Below are 10,458 nucleotides of genomic sequence, written 5' to 3'. Positions count from 1 at the left end.
CATCATGCCTGTACCCATTCCTCCCACAGTGTGAGATTCACAAACTAACTACTAATAAAATAAACTTTCTTCAATTCTCGCAAGCATCTTTCATAATTATGAAGGCTCGAGAGGTTTGATATGATATACCCTGTTATCAAAATTGATGTCACATCTCACATTGCAGTGAGTACTAAAAGATATAGCCTAATACAACATACATCATATGCCATGAATATAAGATCGGGAGACTGTTACAAATTTTTGAATGATTTGTGCTACATGGGTTATACACAGAGACTTACTACCATTTCACACTCAAAGTAAGAGTGATGACCAATATTTGTTAGAACCTAGCCCACAAGCCTTCATATGAAATACTGAAAATATCTCCAAACAAGAATTGGACCAGACTGATGGAGTTAAAGGGACCAAACTACAAGGTCATCAGTCCCTCTAGCCTATATGCATCAAGCCGTGTAGAGTCTCAAAGAGAAAGGACACAGAAGACGGGCTGATTAACCTGACTAAGTCAAGAATCAATAAAACCAGAAGATACAAATAAGTAGAAATGAGAAAGAGATGAAGCGTGAAGGTAGCGGGTTGCTCCGCCCAGAAAGCAGCTGAGCTGGAGGCCCCCAGCACACATGATGGGATGGAAGACGCACCCTCTGCATCTGACCAGTGATCCTCACCCTCCATTATCACAAGAAAACTAGCAATACAAACAAGTTGATAAAATCTCAGGAAAGAAAATGATCATGAGGCAGTAAATCAACAACAGATGTAAAAAAAGACAAAAGACAGGAAGTGCAGGAGCCACGCCAAATCACTGAGAAAGGGCAGCCATGGCTCCCCTAGGTTGGACCAATGGGACACCCCTTCAGTCCCTCAAGTGGCAAAAGAGGGCAATGTGCCCTAACTCACATAGAGGAGCAGAAACCACCTTCAAGTGTAAAACATAAAACCAGATCAGCCACTTTGGTGGTGTCCGTTGGCACCAGAGGCAACGAGTCAGCAAGTTTAAGGTTTCGCTGAAAGGTGGTCAAACTAGGACAGTCCAGTAGGATGTGGATCACAGACAGGCACCACACCACCAGTGTGGTGAATCTTCATGTCATAGGATGGCCATGAGTCAGCCAAGTATGGCCACTGCAAAGCAGACAGAGTATCATAACAAGTCCCTGTGAGAAGCACAAAGGGAAGACTGTTATGTGGCTGTGGTCTCCTTTATAGCTCCCAGTTTGTTCAGAGGAACAAGGGCACACCAGTCCATGTTCCAACCTTCCGGCAACTGACAACATAAGCGACGACAGATCTGGTTCTGGTACCCCCATCTCCACAGTCAGCATCGTGGTAGCCAACTGGTCAGATGTTCATTCCCTAGGACCCCAACATGACCTGGGGTCCCGACAAAGATATCCAACCATCCAGCTCGATAGAGGTCACGAAGAAGATCCTGGACAGTCACAACCAGCAGGTGTTGAAGGTAGCACTAGTCAATAGCCTGAAGACTATTCACAGAGTCACTGCCTATTAAGAACATCTTGTCAGTGCAAGAACAAATTTGACAGGCAGCTTGAGCAATTGTCACTAATTCTACAATGAATGCACTGCATCCGTTTGGCAGGTAGTGGAATTCATTGCACCTTTGTCCATTGAGTGTAGAGCTGTCAGTGTATAGCACTTCCGAACCCAGAAATGCATCAAGAATGTCAGGAATAGGTGGTGAAAAACTGAAGGGTCAACTGAATCAAAGGGTATATCGAGAAAGATCTGTGGACGGGGTACACACCATGGGGGCATACACAATTGCTCCGTGACAACAGATAATGATTTGAAATGTGATCGTCACTCCAATCCTACCCCTCTATTGCAGGAGGTAGATCTTCCTACAGGGACAAAGGACACGGAAGCTTGGTTATTCAGGGTAGCAGCGAATGTGCATAGCATAGTTGAGCAGCAGTTTTGGAGCCTGATCTGTATTGGAGAGATCACAACCTCCACTAGTAGGCTGTTCGCAGAGTTGTTCCAAAATGCATCTGTTGCAAATCTGACTCCACAATAGTGTATTGGTTCCAGCGTCTGCAATGCTGAACCGTGACTGAGTCAGAAAAGAATATTAAACTGTGTCTGGCACGTGTGCTGAAGTTGGGAAGGTTGGGAAGCAATGTCAACCAGGTATCAAAGGACCAGTGCCAAAAAGTGATAAGACTCCAGCTTATTGAGCAACTGGTCATCAAGGCAGAGCTTTTTATGTGGATGGGCAGTATGCTCTTTTCATATGCAGTTGGCATTCAGCAACACCCCTGTGGAGGAGCAATAGTCAATACAAAAGCTGTCAACATACAGAGCGACACTGAAGACCCCACAGCTGCAGCTGGACAACTGATAGCCACTAGAAAAACAGGCACACTCAATCCTGAGCCCTACAGCACCCCATTCTCTTGTACCTGAGGGAAGGGGGGGGGGGGGGGGGGGGAGGGGCTGGGCTTATTGTGGGAAACATCCACTTGAACCCAGAAAGTCAGGTGTGACAAGAAGCTCCAAATAAAATTGGGAGTGAGCCCCATAGACGCATGTGGATGTGGATGCAGTCTGGCCTGGAGCCATGTTAGAGCGAAGGGCTAGAGTACTGAGGAATTCCCACTCAATGAATAAAGCATTATATTGCTTCAGGTGACATTTAGTGAAAGGGGAGTGAATTTGCTCCACTCACTGTCTGTGGACATGGTATGCAGTGTGATGATTCTCAGATACAAAGTTTCGCGCATAATGTTTGGTGACAGCATTTGGGCAGTATAGACAACACTATTCAGGACGACGCGAAGTACATCTATGGGGAACTGGTGTCCACAGAGGAATCAAACCTCTGTCCAAACAACCACAGGGGTGGTATGCGATATAACAGTAGTAACATACCATTTCCAGCATTCTTGTTTCTGTCCTTTTTTTTTTTGGTGATGGACCTGAGCATGGAGCCATTTAAAGGCAATGAGATGCTCCATTGCTGGATGTCACTTGTTGTTGTTGTGGTCTTCAGTCCTGAGACTGGTTTGATGCAGCTCTCCATGCTACTCAATCCTGTGCAACCTCCTTCATCTCCCAGTACCTACTGCAACCTACATCCTTCTGAATCTGCTTAGTGTATTTATCTCTTGGTCTCCCTCTACGATTTTTACCCTCCACGCTGCCCTCCAATGCTAAATTTGTGATCCCTTGATGCCTCAAAACATGGCCTACCAACCAATCCCTTCTTCTAGTCAAGTTGTGCCACAAACTTCTCTTCTCCCCAATCCTATTCAATACCTCCTCATTAGTTACGTGATCTACCCACCTTATCTTCAGCATTCTTCTGTAGCACCACATTTCGAAAGCTTCTATTCTCTTCTTGTCCAAACTGGTTATCGTCCATGTTTCACTTCCATACATGGCTACACTCCATACAAATACTTTCAGAAACGAATTCCTGACACTTAAATCTATACTAGATGTTAAAAAATTTCTCTTCTTCAGAAACGATTTCCTTGCCATTGCCAGTCTACATTTTATATCCTCTCTACTTCGACCATCATCAGTTATTTTACTCCCTAAATATCAAAACTCCTTTACTACTTTAAGTGTCTCATTTCCTAATCTAATCCCCTCAGCATCACCCGATTTAATTTGACTACATTCCATTATCCTCGTTTTGCTTTTGTTGATGTTCATCTTATATCCTCCTTTCAAGACACTGTCCATTCCGTTCAACTGCTCTTCCAAGTCCTTTGCTGTCTCTGACAGAATTACAATGTCATCGGCGAACCTCAAAGTTTTTACTTCTTCTCCATGAATTTTAATACCTACTCCAAATTTTTCTTTTGTTTCCTTTACTGCTTGCTCAATATACAGATTGAATAACATCGGGGAGAGGCTACAACCCTGTCTCACTCCTTTCCCAACCACTGCTTCCCTACCATGCCCCTCGACTCTTATAACTGCCATTTGGTTTCTACACAAATTGTAAATAGCCTTTCGCTCCCTATATTTTACCCCTGCCACCTTCAGAATGTGAAAGAGAGTATTCCAGTTAACGTTATCAAAAGCTTTCTCTAAGTCTACAAATGCTAGAAACATAGGTTTGCCTTTTCTTAATCTTTCTTCTAAGGTAAGTCGTAAGGTTAGTATTGCCTCACGTGTTCCAACATTTCTACGGAATCCAAACTGATCTTCCCCGAGGTCCGCTTCTACCAGTTTTTCCATTCGTCTGTAAAGAATTCGCATTAGTATTTTGCAGCTGTGACTTATTAAACTGATAGTTCGGTAATTTTCACATCTGTCAACACCTGCTTTCTTTGGGATTGGAATTATTATATTCTTCTTGAAGTCTGTGGGTATTTCGCCTGTCTCATACATCTTGCTCACCAGATGGTAGAGTTTTGTCATGACTGGCTCTCCCAAGGCCATCAGTAGTTCTAATGGAATGTTGTCTACTCCCGGGGCCTTGTTTCGACTCAGGTCTTTCAGTGCTCTGTCAAACTCTTCACGCAGTATCTTATCTCCCATTTCATCTTCATCTACATCCTCTTCCATTTCCATAATATTGTCCTCAAGTACATCACCCTTGTATAAACCCTCTATATACTTCTTCCACCTTTCTGCCTTCCCTTCTTTGCTTAGAACTGGGTTGCCATCTGAGCTCTTGATATTCATACAAGTGGTTCTCTTCTCTCCAAAGGTCTCTTTAATTTTCCTGTAGGCAGTATCTATCTCACCCCTAGTGAGACAAGCCTCTACATCCTTACATTTGTCCTCTAGCCATCCCTGCTTAGCCATTTTGCACTTCCTGTCGATCTCATTTTTGAGACGTTTGTATTCCTTTTTGCCTGCTTCGTTTACTGCATTTTTAAATTTTCTCCTTTCATCAATTAAATTCAATATTTCTTCTGTTACCCAAGGATTTCTATTAGCCCTCGTCTTTTTACCTATTTGATCCTCTGCAGCCTTCACTACTTCATCCCTCAGAGCTACCCATTCTTCTTCTACTGTATTTCTTTCCCCCATTCCTGTCAATTGTTCCCTTATGCTCTCCCTGAAACTCTCTACAACCTCTGGTTCTTTCAGTTTATCCAGGTCCCATCTCCTTAAATTCCCACCTTTTTGCAGTTTCTTCAGTTTCAATCTGCAGTTCATAACCAATACATTGTGGTCAGAATCCACATCTGCCCCTGGAAATGTCTTAAAATTTAAAACCTGGTTCCTAAATCTCTGTCTTACCATTATATAATCTATCTGATACCTTTTAGTATCTCCAGGATTCTTCCAGGTATACAACCTTCTTTCATTTCTTCCCCCCAATCCATATTCACCTACTATGTTTCCTTCTCTCCCTTTTCCTACTGACGAATTCCAGTCACCCATGACTATTAAATTTTCGTCTCCCTTCACTACCTGAATAATTTCTTTTATCTCGTCGTACATTTCATCAATTTCTTCATCATCTGCAGAGCTAGTTGGCATATAAACTTGTACTACTGTAGTAGGCATGGGCTTTGTGTCTATCTTGGCCACAATAATGCGTTCACTATGCTGTTTGTAGTAGCTAACCCGCACTCCTATTTTTTTATTCATTATTAAACCTACTCCTGCATTACCCCTATTTGATTTTGTATTTATAACCCTGTAATCACCTGACCAAAAGTCTTGTTCCTCCTGCCACCGAACTTCACTAATTCCCTCTATATCAAACTTTAACCTATCCATTTCCCTTTTTAAATTTTCTAACCTACCTGCCCGATTAAGGGATCTGACATTCCACGCTCCGATCCGTAGAATGCCAGTTTTCTTTCTCTTGATAACGACGTCCTCTTGAGTAGTCCACGCCCGGAGATCCGAATGGGGGACTATTTTACCTCCGGAATATTTTACCCAAGAGGACGCCATCATCATTTAATCATACAGTAAAGCTGCATGTCCTCGGGAAAAATTACAGCTGCAGTTTCCCCTTGCTTTCAGCCGTTCGCAGTACCAGCACAGCAAGGCCGTTTTGGTTAATGTTGCAAGGCCAGATCAGTCAAACATCCAGACTATTGCCCCTGCAACTACTGAGAAGGCTGCTGCCCCTCTTCAGGAACCACATGTTTGTCTGGCCTCTCAACAGATACCCCTCCATTGTGGTTGCACCTACGGTACGGCCATCTGTATCGCTGAGGCACGAAAGCCTCCCCACCAACGGCAAGGTCCATGGATGTCACTTATGGCATTGAAAGGCTCACCTGAGCTCATCTGCAACCTCTAACAGCCAAGACGATTTCTGAAGTCCACCTAGGTACTGTTTACCAAGAAAGGGGGGTGGGGGGTGGGATCCTGAGGAATATGGGACTGCTACATCTGCTGCTGACATAATGGCTGCAGTTGTGCTCTGCACAGCCTCATCGATACTTCCATGTGGCGTGATGCTAACAGCGAGGGCAGAGCCAGAGGCAGAGGCATCCCTGTCAGCATTGCTGAGAGCCCACCTGTGTGGATGCAGAGGTGACAAAACCAGGCTGCAAATGAAGAGTAGAATGACTGAATAAGATCCACATGCCACACTGAAGTATGTAGGGGCATTGGTATCTGAGAGACAAAACTGCTCCCTGCAGTTGGCACAGAAGGGAGAGGGCCACAAGCAGTGTCCGAGTGCAACTGATGTCCACAATCCTCTACAGACAGTGCAGGTGTTACAACACAAAAACATGTGCCCAAGTCTTGTGCATTTGGAGTCAGCATGGGATGGTGAACATAAGGTTTCACATCACATTGATACACCATCACCTTGTTCTTTTCAGGCAAATCATCATTTGGTACCAAATGGACACAGCACACAAAATGCACATACCAGCACTCCACACTGGCATGCAAATCATCATTGGTCTCTAAAAGATCGCAATGGAAGATGATACCCCGTACTATATTGAGATTGTTTTGGGGAGTGATAGTAACAGAAATGTCGTCCAGCTTGTTACAGAAGTGACAATTGAGCAAGGGGTGCCATTTCAAACAGAACTGAAGCACTTTTCAATTTCAAAATCCGTGATACTTCTCCAAACTTTTTCTCAAGGTATTCAACAAAGAATAATGGCTGTGTGGTCATAAAGGAATCCTTTATGTTCTTCCCAAGGTGTAGCCATGGAATGAAACCTTGTGGGATCTTATCTCTCTGCATTATAATAATTATTTCCTGAGGAAGAGATTGCTGGGGCCATTTGGAGAGCACCAGCTTCATTTGTGAGTCATCCACCTTGCTGCCACCCATTCCAAAGGGGGGGGGGGGGGGGGGCTACCTCGCTGGTTAACCATTCCCAGAGTCACCGTGCCCCAGCCATAGCAAGTGCATACTCCCTGGCATATCCGTGGAGTTTCCAGCAAAGGTGCCAGTAGTGGGATTCCTGTGTAGTTGGGGGCACCACTGTGCAATTACTTGGTGACCCCGCCCCCCTTCCCCCTACCTACCCCCCCCCCCCCCCACACACACACGATGGCTACTGTGTTGGCTTTTGGGGATATTACTATATTAATTTTGCCAGCCCCTAGCCCCCCCTCCCCCATTAATCACGGACCTTGCCATTCGTGGCGAGGCTTGCATAGCCGTACCATAGGTGTTCCGCAATGGGGAGGCATCTGTTGAAAGGCCAGACGAACATGTGATTCCCTAAGAGGGCCAGCAGCCTTTTCAGTAGTTGCAGGGGGCAACAAACAGTCTGGATAATTGACTGATCTGGCCTTGTAACATTAACCAAAATGGCCTTGGTGTGCTGGTACTGTGAACAGCTGAAAGCAAGGGGAAATTACAGCCGTAATTTTTCCCCGAGGCCATGCAGCTTTACTGTATGGTTAAATGATGATGGCGTCTCTAGGGTAAAATATTCCAGAGGTAAAATAGTCCCCCATTCGGAGCTCCGGGCGGGGACTACTCATGAGGACATCATTATCAGGAGAAACAAAACTGGCGTTCTACGGATTGCAGTGTGGAATGTCAGATCCCTTAATCAGGCAGGTAGATTAGAAAATTTAATAAGGGAAATGGATAGGTTACAGTTAGATATAGTGGGAATTAGTGATGTTCAGTGGTAGGAGGAACAAGACTTTTGGTCATGTGAATACAGAGTTATAAATACAAAATCAAACAGGGGTAATGCAGGAGTAGGTTTAATAATGAATTATAAAAATAGGAGAGTGGGTAAGCTACTATGAGCAGCACAATGAATGCATTATTGTAGCCAAGATAGACATGAAGCCCATGCCTACCACAGTAGTACAATTTATATTCCAACTAGCTCCGCAGATGACAAAGAGATTGATAAAATGTATGATGAAATAAAAGAAATTATTCAGGTAGTGAAGGGAGACGAAAATTTAATAGTCATGGGTGACTGGAATTCAATAGCAGGAAAAGGAAGAGAAGGAAAAGTAGTAGGTGAATATGGACTGAGGGAATGAGAGAGGAAGCAGCCCGGTAGAATTTTGCACAGATCATAACGTCATTATATCTAACACTTGGTTCAAGAGTCATGAAAGAAGGTTGTAGAAATGGAAAAGGCCTTTAGACACTGGAAGGTTCCAGATAGGTTATATAATGGTAAGACGGAGATTTAAGAACCAGTTTTTCAATTGTAAGACATTTCCAAGGGCAGATGTGGACTCTGCCCACAATCTATTGGTTATGAACTGTAGATTAAAAACAAAGAAACTACAAAAAGGTGGAAATTTAAGGAGATGGTACCTGGATAAACTGAAAGAACCAGAGGTTGTAGAGAGTTTTAGTGAGAGCATTAGGGAATGATTGACGAGAATGGGGGGAAGAAATACAGCAAAAGAAGAATGGGTAGCTTTGAGAGATGAAATAGCAAAGGCAGAAAATAGGTAAAAATATGAGGGCTAATAGAAATCCTTGGGCAACAGAAGAGATATTGAATTTAATTGGTGAAAAGAGAAAATATAAAAATGCAGTAAACGAAGCAGGCAAAAAGGAATACAAACATCTCAAAATTGAGATCGAAAGGAAGTGCAAAATGGCTGAGCAGGGATAGCTACAGGACAAATGTATGGATGCAGAGGCATATATCACTAGGAGTAAGATAGATACTGCCTACAGGAAAATTAAAGAGACCTTTGGAGAAAAGAGAACCACTTGTATGAATATCAAGAGCTCAGATGGAAAACCAGTTTTAAGCAAACAAGGGAAAGCAGAGATGTGGAAGGGTCTATACAAGGGTGATTTACTTAAGGGCAATATTATGGAAACAGAAGAGGATGTAGATGAAGATGAAATGGGAGATATGATACTCCGTGGAGAGTCTGACAGAGCACTGAATGACCAAAGTCAAAACAAGGCTCCGGGAGTAGACAACATTCCATTTGAATTACTGATAGCCTCGGGAGAGCCAGCCCTGACAAAACTCTACCACCTGGTGAGCAAGATGTATGAGACAGGCGAAATACCCTCAGACTTCAAGAAGAATGTAATAATTCCAATCCCAAAGAAAGCACGTGTTGACAGGAGTGAAAATTACCGAACAATCAGTTTAATAAGTCACAGCTGCAAAATACTAAAGCGAATTCTTTACAGACGAATGGAAAACTGGCAGAAGCTGACCTCGGGGAAGATCAGTTTGGATTCTGTAGAAATGTTGGAACACGTGAGGCAATACTGACCTTACGACTTATCTTAGAAGAAAGATTAAGGAAAGGCAAACCTACATTCCTAGCATTTGTAGACTTAGAGAAAGCTTTTGACAATGTTGACTGGAATACTCTCTTTCAAATTCTAAAGTTGGTAGGGGTAAAATACGGGGAGCGAAAGGCTATTTACAATTTGTACAGAAACCAGATGGCAGTTATAAGAGCTGAGGGGCATGAAAGGGAAGCAGCGGTTGGGAAGGGAGTAAGACAGGGTTGTAGCCTGTCTCCGATGTTATTCAATCTATATATTGTGCAAGCAGGAAAGGAAACAAATGAAAAATTCGGAGTAGGAATTAAAATCCATGGAGAAGAAATAAAAACTTTGATGTTTGCCGATGATATTGTAATACTGCCAAAGACAGCAAAGGACCTGGAAGAGCAGCTGAACGGGATGGACAGTGTCTTGAAAGGAGGATATGACATGAACATCAGCAAAAGCAAAACAAGGATAATGGAATGTAATCAGGTGATGCTGAGGGAATCAGATTTGGAAATGAGACACTTTCAGTAGTTAATGAGTTTTGCTATTTGGGGAGCAAAATAACTGGTGATGGTCGAAGTAGAGAGGATATAAAATGTAGACTGGCAATGGCAAGCAAAGCATTTCTGAAGAAGAGGTATTTGTTAACATCGAGTATAGATTTAAGTGTTAGGAAGTCTTTTCTGAAAGTTTTTATATGGAGTGTAGTGATGTATGGAAGTGAAACATGGACAATAAATAGTTTAGACTAGAAGAGAATAGAAGCTTTCGAAATGTGGTGCTACAGAAGACTGCTG

This window comes from Schistocerca nitens, chromosome 2 (assembly GCF_023898315.1).
Source record: "Schistocerca nitens isolate TAMUIC-IGC-003100 chromosome 2, iqSchNite1.1, whole genome shotgun sequence".
NCBI lineage: Eukaryota > Metazoa > Arthropoda > Insecta > Orthoptera > Acrididae > Schistocerca > Schistocerca nitens.
This window is presented reverse-complemented; position numbering follows the sequence as displayed.